This window comes from Antedon mediterranea, chromosome 1 (genome assembly GCF_964355755.1).
Source record: "Antedon mediterranea chromosome 1, ecAntMedi1.1, whole genome shotgun sequence".
Classification (NCBI taxonomy): domain Eukaryota; kingdom Metazoa; phylum Echinodermata; class Crinoidea; order Comatulida; family Antedonidae; genus Antedon; species Antedon mediterranea.
In genome coordinates, this window is record NC_092670.1 from 11,230,815 (window position 1) to 11,243,495 (window position 12,681).

At 31.5% G+C, this 12,681-nt stretch overlaps 1 protein-coding gene across 1 annotated transcript in view; it reads right to left on the reverse strand.

The window, feature by feature from the left end:
• LOC140041517 (dynein heavy chain domain-containing protein 1-like) overlaps positions 1-12,681 on the reverse strand; it is a 131,686-nt gene that overhangs the window by 75,613 nt on the left and 43,392 nt on the right. The gene's annotated exons all lie outside the window — the stretch shown is intronic.

A 12,681-nucleotide genomic window follows, 5' to 3' on the forward strand; every position in this document is an offset into this window, starting at 1 on the left:
ACGTCCGACACAAAAATATTACATTTTTTCCGTCTACTTTTAACCAAATACAAAGGTTTTGCCAAAGTTATGTTTTAAAGGTAAATATGTATATTGAGTACATTTATACTAGTTTGTGTTTTCTACTTAATTACACTATTTAAGAAAACTGTACGTCCGACACAACAGTACACACTACTGCACACTACACACTATTTGTGCATTTAACAATGCATGATATAGCCCCAAAAGCACATGATATGTGCATGTTAAAAACTTTTGACCAATCAAATGCAAGTAAATATTGCTGATCACATTTTGACCAATCACTGTGAGAAAAACAAGTATACTTTACTAGTCTACAAACTTCAGTGGGAAAACAGACGCATTTGTTAAAACATTCAGTACAGAAATTAATTGAAGCAGATAATATTATTGTAGCCTAATTCAGGTAAGATTTCTATGATAGACTTTATTATATTAAAAACAATAAAATAACCTAAATATTTATTTAGTATTTTACGAGATTATAACATTAAATAAAACAAAATAATATCAATAAGTTTATAAACATTCATACGAAGTCAGGATAAAATGGTCATGAATTAGATTATTTATTTAAAGGCTTACATGAAATAGTTTATTTACTTTTTAAAATAAATTGAATTTTATTTAATTTAAACCAGTTGTATTTAATTTTTATTTATAGGACACAAGCATCATGGTGCTTACCAACAAAGAAAGGCAAGCACGGAAGCATGCTCGGCAAAAACAAGACCCAGATAAATATAGACAGATCCTTGAAAAGGACAGAGTGCGAAAAGCTAAGAGCAGAGCTGCTGCAAAGGCAAGAATGAGTCAACACAATTGGAAAGCTTATCGAGCTGCAGAGAATGCACGCATATCTGCTTACAGGAAAGGAAAGAAGGAGCAAGGAAGGCCTGCTCAACCAGAGGGAGAAAATAATATAAAACCATACAAGTCTGCTCAATCAATGGGACGAGCTGTGCAAAAAGTTCGTACCTCGTTACCTTTCTCACCTAACATGAAAAGGGCGGTTGCTGCAGTGGTTGCTACAGAGGTTGGTTTAACTATAATTGAGCCAAGGCCATCTAAACAAGGAAGACCTGTTTTAGATACCACTATAAGGGAGAAAGTGATTGAATTCTACCTGAAGGATGACATATCTTGGCAGGCTCCTGGAAGAAAGGATAGAGTAATAATCAGAACAAAAGATAAAAGTGGAAAAAAACTAAAAACCATTTACCAAGCTCGATACATGTTAATGTCTTTAAGAGAGGCACATGACCTATTTTGTATAGGTAATGGAAAGGTAATAGGCATAACTAAATTCTGTGATCTGAGGCCCAGGTATGTAAAGCTATTTGACAGCATACCACATAATGTGTGCGTGTGCAGCTACCATGAGATGATGTGCGCCTAATTTTACTTGCCTTGAAACCAGTAACAAACCTACCAGACAGCACATCATTGTTCACAGACATGATTGTATGTAGCAAGGAATCAAAGGCTTGCATGATACAGAAATGCCAAGATTGTGTCAACAAAATTGAGCTTTTTGCACCCTCAGAAGAAGCATTGGATGTGTTGGTGAAATATCATCAGTGGCAAAATCTTAGTGGTGAAGGTGTTGATAAAGTTGAGATAATGGCAAGTATTGGGGATATCTTTGCAGAATTAAAGAGGCAGCTCAACCCGTTTCTTATCCATTCCTACATTAAGCAATCCCAGGCTGCTTGTATGGAATGTCTAAAAACAAATGTTGATGGTAAGAATGTTCTTCTCCAAGTTGACTTCTCAGAAAATGCCAGTCTGATCAACCAAAATGAAATCCAATCTGCACATTGGAATCATGGTCAAGCAACACTGTTCACAGCTCATGCCTGGATCAACTCTAACACAAGTGAAAGTGTAATCATCTCGGATGACCTAGACCACACAAAGATTAGTGTACATGCTTTCATGTCACTGATCCTCACCAAGATCAAGAAAAAATACCCAACAATTGAAAACATGAATGTTTTTTCTGATGGAGCTGGAGCCCACTTCAAACAACGATTTCTTTTTTCTAATCTATTTAATTGGGAAAAATTGTTTAATATTAATTTAAAGTGGAATTTTTTTGCCACTTCCCATGGGAAGGGCGTAGTAGATGGACATGGTGGTACCGTCAAACGTTCAGTTTGGCGCTATGTCCGTAGTGGTAAGGGTCAAGCTAATACACCTTATGAGTTTTATGAAATTGCCGTAAATAGAAATCCAAATATGAACATATACTACTTGTCTAAAGAGAGTGTAGCTCAGAATGAACAGATGTTGGAGGATCATTGGAGCACTACTACTACAGTGCCAAACACTATTAAACTACACTTTGTAATGCCAATAGATCGGTGCCATTTAAGGGTTGCCCAAACCACAGATTCAAATCAATTGCATGAAGTACGAATTAAAGTTGATGATGAAAATGAAGAATCAGATGGTGAAGAATCAAATGATAGTGTAAGAGAAGAATCAGATGATAGTGGAAGTGAAGAATCAGATGATAGTGGAAGTGAAATTGAGTTGGAAAAGGAAGCAGAATCAGTGCAGTCAGATGAAGAGTTAGAGTTGAATGTAGGTGACTGGGTGTTGGTAAGATATGATGGAAATGAGTTTCCGGGAGAGATCACAGAGTTTTTAAATGAGGAAATAAGAGTAAATGTTAATTGTTATGCATAAGTCTGGCCAAAACTGGAAGTGGCCTCTCCTGAAACAAGATAATATCTTTTACTACAAAAGAAATGTGATTAAGAAAATTGGGCTACCAATTGCAGTGGGCCACAGAAGCCAATTTACATTCCCTACTTAGTACTGTTTAGAATAAAAAAGTACATTTCATGGTTGTTATTTCATCAGTTCATCAGTTGTTAAATGTTCAGTTATTACAGTTTTATTATAAAATGAATAAAAATATTGAGTTCATTGGTAATCAGTTGTTTTTGGTTCTGTTAATTTATTTATTTCAACAAATTTCAGTCATTGTACGTCCGACACGTTTTATTGTACGTCCGACACTGCATCCATCATCCATTTTTTACAAAGAAAATGTTAAAGTACAATATTTATATTTATTCCTCTACATTGTCTAACTATTTGTTTCCTATGATAAGAAAATTATATTGTTCTTAATCTCCACAAATCACAGAGATTTTGAATTAAATGTTAACTAATGTTATAAAAGTAATTTTGTCTGAGTACGTCCGACACGGAGCCATTTTGCTGTCATTCTTCGCTACCATAGCAACATTAAAAATATGTTTTTGGGAAATAAATGTACTATCTAGTACATATACTTGGGACATCAAAGCAAAACTAAATACACACATATTGATGATGGAAATATCATTAAAGTGTCTGAAATGTACGTCCGACATTATGGAATTGCCCAACTAAAGATGATATGTTTTGTTTGTTTAGGTGATTCTTTGGCAGTACACAATGGTCAACAATTTACAACGTATGATACAGACAATGATAAGAGTAGTAGTAACTGTGCTGTGACATACAAAGGTGCTTGGTGGTACGAAAACTGTCATTATTCAAACCTGAATGGGCTTTACCTTACACCAGGTACAGCTGATTACAGTGGCATCAACTGGAGGCATTTCCATAATAATAAAAACAGTCTCAAGAAAACAGTTATGATGGTTAAAAGAGCACCATAAGAAAATTTTAATTATAACTTTAGTAATTTGACTTTAATTTGGCTCATAATAAAAAATGGCAAATATTGATTTTATTAAAGATGCAGTGAGACCAAAATCATGTTTGGTTATCATACTTTTTGTGTTATATTAATTATTTTAAATGAATAATAAAACCTTGGTTTAATTACATAATGACAAAATAAAATTATTTTTTTTTAATATACAGTGCTTCATTTTAATCACATACAGTACATAAGTTTATGATTACAATCATTTATTAAATAATAATTATAGTATTATCAGAATTTGTAAAAAATACATATGCCCATATATATACTACAAGTAATATCAAATTCCATTATTAATAAAAGATACTACTGACTTGGATGTGTTATAATCTTTAGTAAATCATTAATATTAATATTAATTTAGTTTTACTAATTTAATTAAAAGGGTATCTGGTTTTATGGTTTTATTCTTTATAATTCATTCATTCAATCTTTTATTTTGGAATCTTGCAAAGTAATATTGGATATAAATTAATTAAAAAATAAACTACTAATTATTACTACTCATCTCAGGATTGAGCTATTGATACAACCATGGAGCTAATAGTATCCATGATACAACTAAAAAATATACTTTATTCACATTATCAGAAATCTCTCTCTCGTCGTTCTACTCATATCTGAAATCTGCTGAGAACTAAATAACTCTTTAGAAAAACCTACTCTTTGCATGACCTGCAATTCAATATTAGTGTGAATGAAAAACTTGTTTTGGTCCATAAAATAGTACAAAAGGGTATCAAAGCCTGTTTGCTTGTAAAATTGTTTTTTAATGCTTAACTAATATCAAATATTAATTATTAATAATTTTTTCTCCTAAGCAAATAAATTCAACAAAGAAATGAAATGCATGAAATGTTTCTGTGTTATTTACTGTTGATAACACTTGACCATATGATAACTGGGGACAGAGAAACTAGGAGAAAGAGACAGTAGCTGAAAAAATCAAACTTAATTATCATCATGTCTTAAAAAAGACAATTACTAAAGTGTAAATCTCATTCACGAACAAAGCAGCTAAACAAATTAAACAGTCACAACCAAGCTAATTCTGTTTTGAGTGTTTACAAACAGAATTACAAAGTTTTTCATCTCATTCACGAATCAATTAGCTAAACAAATTATCAACAAATATCCAATCAAACTTATACAATATTCAAATATTGTTCAGTATAATGTAATTAATTTGTAACATCGAGATTACATGAGAAATCCTATTATAAACCTTTTAGTTGAAAGGGTGTGGTTAGAAAACATCTGGGTTGTACCCTAACCAATCTCCATATAAAAGAGAGATGTTCCAATATTGCACTGTCAGACCCCGTGGCAATCAATTCATTATTCGGCTGATGTGTAGAGAACATTGAAAATACAGTTGTAAGTATTATATTTAAAATTGTATATCAATTTAGGAACAATATTAAAAAGGAATTCTTGATGACTTTAACCGTTGAAGTCTAATGTTGGGAAGTGAAGAGTTGGTTACTATTGACAGTTGAACCAAGCTATGTTTAAATGTGATAGTACAGCAATACTGGTCCTGTTTTATTTATTAGGTTATATGCATTAATGCATATAACCTCTTGATTCTGTCAGGATCTTTATTTATTTATTAGGTTATATGCATTATCATGCATATAACCTCTTGATTCTGTCAAAATCTTTATTTATTTATTTATTTATTCTTTCCTTAGCACTATTTTGTCCGTGAATTATCTTGATATCAGTTTCATCTATCTAAGTCAATTTTTCAGATTATATTCCTTATGGCCAGTAATCGATGTGGTTATGTTTTCAGGTTGCGCAATAAAACATTACGCGGTCTACGCGCGATTTAACGAAATCACGTTTGTAATCATATCTTCACAAACATGAATCACTTTTAAACAAAATTTGGTACTCATAAATTTCAGGTCATATTTCATCATATGGCAATACAATTACGTGCGTAGCGCATATAACGCATGCGTACGCGCGCTTAAAATGTTGAAAATTGTCAGAATTTATTTTCGATGAAATTAGAGTACGTTTCAGACAATTTTAAGCGTTTAAAAAATTGACATGAGTGCGCAGATTTTTGCACGCGCACTGCGCGTCAAACGTGAATGCGCACTGTTTTTGTCCGATTACTGTTGTATAACCTTTCTTTAATAATGTCATCATATTTTATTCACTTTTCAACGGGAAACAGCGTTATACGAGCACGTCAAAAGTGACAGGCTACGCATGTGTCAGTTAACAAAATGGTGAAAATATGCTAATATATATTGTTAGAATGCTCGGGAACACCTATTTTTTATTTCATTTTCTTGAAGTGTATGTATCTATTCAAATCAAGCAAAAATATTCAAATTTATGGACACTTTTCACACAAAAAATACAAGAAGTCAATCAACTAAAACTCTAAATGTTCCAGCATGGAACAATATTTATGGAAAGAGAATGTTTAATTTAATAGAGCATCAACCTTATGGAATAATCTTCCTGTACATATCCGTAAAAATTATGAGACATTTAGTCAAGTTGAATTTAAACATCTTGTATAACTTCTATTGTACATAGTTTTAATATTGCTTTTACTTTTATTTTTCTTGTATTTTTTTCCAAATCTGGACCTCTTGGGAGACCAGTACTTGTGTATTGAAAGAGCTATTCCAGAATAAAGAAAGATTTGTATTGTATTGTATTGTATCATATGTATGATTTATTATGAAATTAGGAGAAAAAAAGTTGATTAGGTCATTATTAATGACATATTAAATTTAAAAAAATTAATTTTGACAATCAAACAAATTATGACATTTTCTTAGGCCAAAATAACAAACTTAACATTAACTTTCTTTCTTAAGAAGTTCATATATTAAAGTTAAAAGTATATAGTTTGACAGTGCATCATTTTTTTTACATTTTTAAAGATGTCATCATAGTAAAAAATTATAAATCATTGCGGTATGTAATAATCTATTTGCACCAAAGTGGTTACTGCATAGTAAATACACGGAGGAATTTTTCTACAACTTTTAGTCAATTGTGTATGGCTCGATGGTCTGTGCTCGTGTCTATGGCATTCAAGGTACCGAGATCGAGTCTCACTTTGGGAAATGAAATAAGATTTTTTTTTTATTATCCGTATTGTTTGTTCAAATTGATTTCTTTGTGTATAGATTATACACATGATTTATAATAATAATCTAGATAAAAAGTAACTTATGTCTTTATTATTATGTAAAAACAAATGTGGTTTATGACATTATACGCATATGGATCTTTGATTGTGATACCGGCTATGGTGTTCGCGTTAGCAAGGTCCTACCATATATTATAAATAATTAAAGATTCTGAGAAAATCAATCAATCAATATATCTTTTAAAAATCAATTATCTTTATTCAAATCAATGCATATAACCTATAATTCGTCATAGTGACGAATTAAATCTAGTTATTAAACTCTATCTATATACACTATCAAAATAGTTTGACAAAAAAGTGTGATGTGCCCAAATATGGTAGTGATATGATATCATCATGTCCATATATGAACACATAACATTTTCTTTTGTCAAATAAAGTTGGATATTGTAGACAGAACTTTAGAGTTGCTTTAATTGATTAAGTTATTTTATTTTACCTTTCTTAAAACTGTGGCCGTGCTTGCATAAGACCATAAGCTTCAATTGGCTAGTTATTATTATCTATAGGCTATTGATTTTGATTCCATATATTTAGTGACTCTAGGTACCTGGAGATTCCCCATTTGTTTCATGTTTTATTTAAACAAAGACACTGGGTATCTTTTCTAATTTAGTTTAAATCTGTCAATTGTATTAAGTGAGCTTCTAAGTATGGATTCCAGAGCTTTCGTCATCAGCTGTATGTTGGTTGTGTTAGCTACCTGTCACCCAAGTCAGAATGTGTGTCCCCCTCCTCCAACAAGCAAGTGGAATATTTATTCGCTAAAGAAGAGTACACATAATAGATGGTAGAATAGGGGAAAGAGATTATCGCTCTCACAAAAGCCTGTCCACATACATATGCCAGGCTTATATTCTAAATGTCTTCATTTAATAAAAAAAAAAGAAGAAAATTAGGTTAAACTAACTTTTTTTTTAAATATCAAAAAAATTATACAATAAGATTTAGGATATTTTTGGGTAAATGAAATGATTGTATTTCAAAACCAATGTCAATTAGACAATTGATTTTTTTGGAACAATCATTTTTAATATCACATTTAAATTTTGTATAAATTTGCTTTATTGTGTACTACAGCGATCTTTTTTATTATTACAAGACAAACTTTGTCATTTTAGGATCTTTTATCAGGGACTGTGGTGACATTTTGTTAAATTGTCCCTCTGCATTGAGTGGTGAATATGTGATACAGCCAGGAGATCAAGGCCACAGTTTACTGTCTACTGTGATATGAGGAAAGACGGAGGTTGGACGGTAAGTATAGTGGCGCAACACAGAGGCCAAATACCTCTGTGGGCCCCGGAAAGGGTCTTGGCAAGCCCCCTTGGCCTCTTTGGTATTAAGTCTTATGACATATTAGTGCCTATTTTTTATTCAAAATGTTGTAAGCTATTATTTTTTTTAACTTGATACCTATATTAATTACATAATTTTTTTTCTGAGCCCTGTTCTCGGTTCAGTCAACCACCAGGGTCTCTGGAGTTAGCCAGTGAGCATGCATAACTGTTAAGCACAAATTTTTCAGAGGGGCTATACCTGGTTTCATGGCTTAGTATTTTGTGAAAATCTACGGCATTATTATGACACTATAACCACTGCCAGGTTAATTACATGTGCCAGACCAAACCACACTAAAGTTCTAAAGCTATAGATAAGTATAACATTAAGCTAAAAACTGTAAATTAATGACAACTAATCGTAAAAATAAAATTACTGGTTAAGTTCTTTACTTAAGTACAGGTATTATTATATAACCTTATCACTAACAGGTGATACAAAGAAGAGAAGATGGATCAGTTGATTTCTACCGTAATTGGACAGAATACAAAGAGGGTTTTGGCAACATGAATACAGAGTTCTGGCTTGGTAATGAGCAGATCAACCGTATAACAACTGATGGAGATTATGAGCTCTTGGTAGAGATGACTGACAACTTGGACGTTAACAAAATTTCAAAGTATTTTCACTTCCGTATTGGAACTGAAGACTCTAACTATGCTTTGACAATCAATGGATACACAGGACCAGCAGGTTAGTATATCTTCAATAATAATTTAAAAAAGAAACGGAGATTTAAAATAATTTATTTTTGGCTGAGTTGGTAGAGATAGTGAATATAATAGTGGATTGTGAGTACAGTATACATTCATCTGATTTGTTACTTTTATGTTAATAATTTTATAACTATAAAAGACAAAACCAAATATTAATCTAAAAAAGTTGACAGTTTCAATACAAGTACATCATTAAGTTAAAATATAAGTATGTTTAAATTGGTTTATAATACAATATTTAAAAAAAATCATACTTATCCATACAGTAGAATAGAAGAAAAAAATATCTTTTGTACAATAAACATTCATTGTATAACCAATTAAATATGTAAATATATATAATGTATACTGAGCATGAATTTGGTTATCCGTTGTCAAGCGAGGTCATTCATGCTCACTGCTGATTGGATGAAAGAAAAAAAATTGTACGATTTCAGAAAACAAATGGCTTGATCTATCGCTACAAAGTCTGAGCCCGAATCAGGTACAAATTCAAATCATACAAATTTGGTGTGAACGATCCTAATTCTTTACTGTGATGTCAACACATCTTTAAGAAGAACAAAAAATTAGGAGGCGCTAAATAGGGCAGTTGCTATAAGAGAACATAATGACCTGAAGAAAATAGTGTGCTCTCTATTTTGTGTCTAAACAGTATACACACACTGTATACATACTACATACAGTTTAGCATAGGTAAAACTACAGGACCTGTCTTTTATTCCAATTTTTAACATGATGACATCACCAAAATGAAACACGAAGATAGCAATTTTGGAAGGAAATTATCCGAGCAACAACATATTAACATGTTGAACGTAGAATATAGATGCGCTCTCTTTAAATGTGATTAACTATTACGCAAAAAATGAAAATATGACTTTTTAAATTCAACTGGCCAAATGACTGACATCACAATATCCGATACACAAAATGTTTATATGAATTCGACAATTCAACAGCTTCCAGAAAACGTTTTAATGAGTATCACTTTTTATTCTGAGGAGCTATAACATATTGAAATTTACTGAGAGATGAAAATAAGTGACCAACGTTATTCACATTTTCTAACATGACATCATCAAAATTAAAATGTTTGTAACTCCTACAAAAGATAATTGATTGAGCAAACAAATATTAATATCTGGAAGAAATTAAGTTACGGATAAGCGAGATGCGCTCTATTAAATGTGATGAGCTATGACGAAAGAGGCAAAAATTCTATCTTTTATATTCAGGGGGGTAATACGATGACGTCATAACATCCGAGAGGTAACAATTTTGCATGAATTCATATCTACTTGCATTATAAGTTTAAAACATTTGGGGTAAGGTTGATCCCGAGGAGCTATAATAGATTAAAAATAGGCATGATTTTGACAATATTTTGTAAATAAACTAAATCGCACGCAAATTGTCTAATTCAATGTCATTTCAAGTGGAAATGGTCTAATTTCAATTACTAGAAAAAGCTGGAAAAATATAATTCAAGTAAAAAAAACATGTTTTTTATACTCCGAGCACACCATACGCGTAAAAAAAAATTGCGCGCGTGGCAATTCTTGACATGCGCAAAATGCCATGATTCGTGTAAAAAGTTGATTAAAAATTAATTTTGAAAAATCTAAAATTTTAAATGCGTGTGTAACTTTGTATGAAACATGCCATTTTTTAAGCACAGAAAGTTGACTCATGTTGCGCAACTTTGACGTTTTTCAAAAATAGGAGGTGCACAACTTCATGAATGTAGATATGTTGACAAAGTTACGACATTTTATGTTTTAGAGAAACGCGGCGGACAAAAATAGGGTGGAAAGAAAGAAGAATAATACAGAAAAAAAAAGTTGATGATGATCTCATACAATCACAAGGAGTTATCCGCCAAAGGGCGGATAACTAATAAGTTATGGTATACATATAATTATTATGGATTTCAACATCTTTCCAAAGAGTTTTCATGCTTTATACAAAAACTTCTTAAGATAAAATTTATATAAGATTAATAATAAGTAAACTAAAAATGATTTATTATTTTGTTGTTTTAGGTGATTCTTTGGCATTGAACAATGGTCAACAATTTACAACGTACGACAGAGACAATGATGTGTATTCAACACTTAACTGTGCTGAGAAATGCAAAGGTGCGTGGTGGTACAATGCCTGTGGTTATTCAAGTCTGAATGGGCTTTACCTTTCACCAGGATCTACTTCTACTACTGGCATATTTTGGTATCATTTCAAGAACAAGTGGGAGAGTCTCAAGAAGACAGTGATGATGGTTAAAAGAGCACCATAAGAAGACCTCTATCCTAATTCAAGCTATAAAAATTCATTATTAATACTACTGTGCCTATGTGAAAGCTAGTTGTTTGCTGCTATCTACAGATTATATTTTTGATTTGTTTACAGAAACTAATACATTATTAATATTATTATTTGTATTTCAATCTAATTATAATATAATTATAATCAAATTATAGATAATCGTATTATGAATTATTAATTAAAAAATACTGTATTGCTTGGCAGTCATGGTATTAAAAGAGTATTATTAACGGATTCATTGGTTTTCTAAAAATCTAAAATAAGAGTATTTGCAATAATCTCCATTTAAAAAACTGTTTAAGCTCTGTCTACATTATCAAAGTTTATGTGATAAAACATGTGATGTACCCTTAATATGGACATGATGATGTTATATCACTACCATATTTTGGCACATCACACTTTTTGTTGTCATAGTTGGATAGTGTAAACAGAGCTTTATAGTATTCTACACATCATGGTGCTCATCAACATTAAGGGAGCTAAGTTATAAACAAGAAATATTTCTTACAAAAAAACGCTGCTCGCTTATTGAAAAATATTTTTTATTTTAAATGTTTTTGAAAGTGTCATTTTATTGTCACATAATAGTTATTTTACCTGAAAAAATGTAATTTAAAGCAACAAATACTTAAATTGTCTGTCAGACAATGGTTTTTGGGTTTCTTTTCTTTTTTTATATGTGAATAAATATTATTTTTTTTGTTACAGAAGTGAATACTCAATTTCTGTCACTTTAGTTAATTTTATTGCTAAGGTCAAATCTGGGGGTCACTTCATCACCCTAGATATTTCAATTGTGAAGTATCCTATTACAAACACAAACTTTAATGGACTGTTTGGATAATAATTCAATGAATATCTGACAGTGAATATACCAGAAAATAATGCTTAGGGATTTGTAATTTTAGCATGACATGTCCTAATAGACTCTTTCCCAGACGTTTTTTGGGTCTACTGTAGCAGCTGGAATCAATAAATTATAGTGGAGTTTCCATTTTCACAAAACTGTCTGTCCTTAGAACTATAACTGCTGCTTGCTTTAGCTTCTGATTGAGTAGTCCTAATGGGACGTAGCGGGCTAGAGCAGCAGCGTGAAAAATCCCAAAATAATTGGATGTCATAAAATAGGCAATATCCAGGGTTCCCATGCCAGGAGTTTAACAGCATAGAAATACTAAATAACATCTTCAGCAAGCAAAACAATAACTCACTGGGCAGAAGAATCATAATGCAATCGACATAAAATAATGTAATATAATGATATACATTTATAATTTAGAAATCAACCTTTGTATTAGAATTCAACTAAGTTCACGAACTTGGCCCAGAAAGACCAGAGGAGAAATTATCCA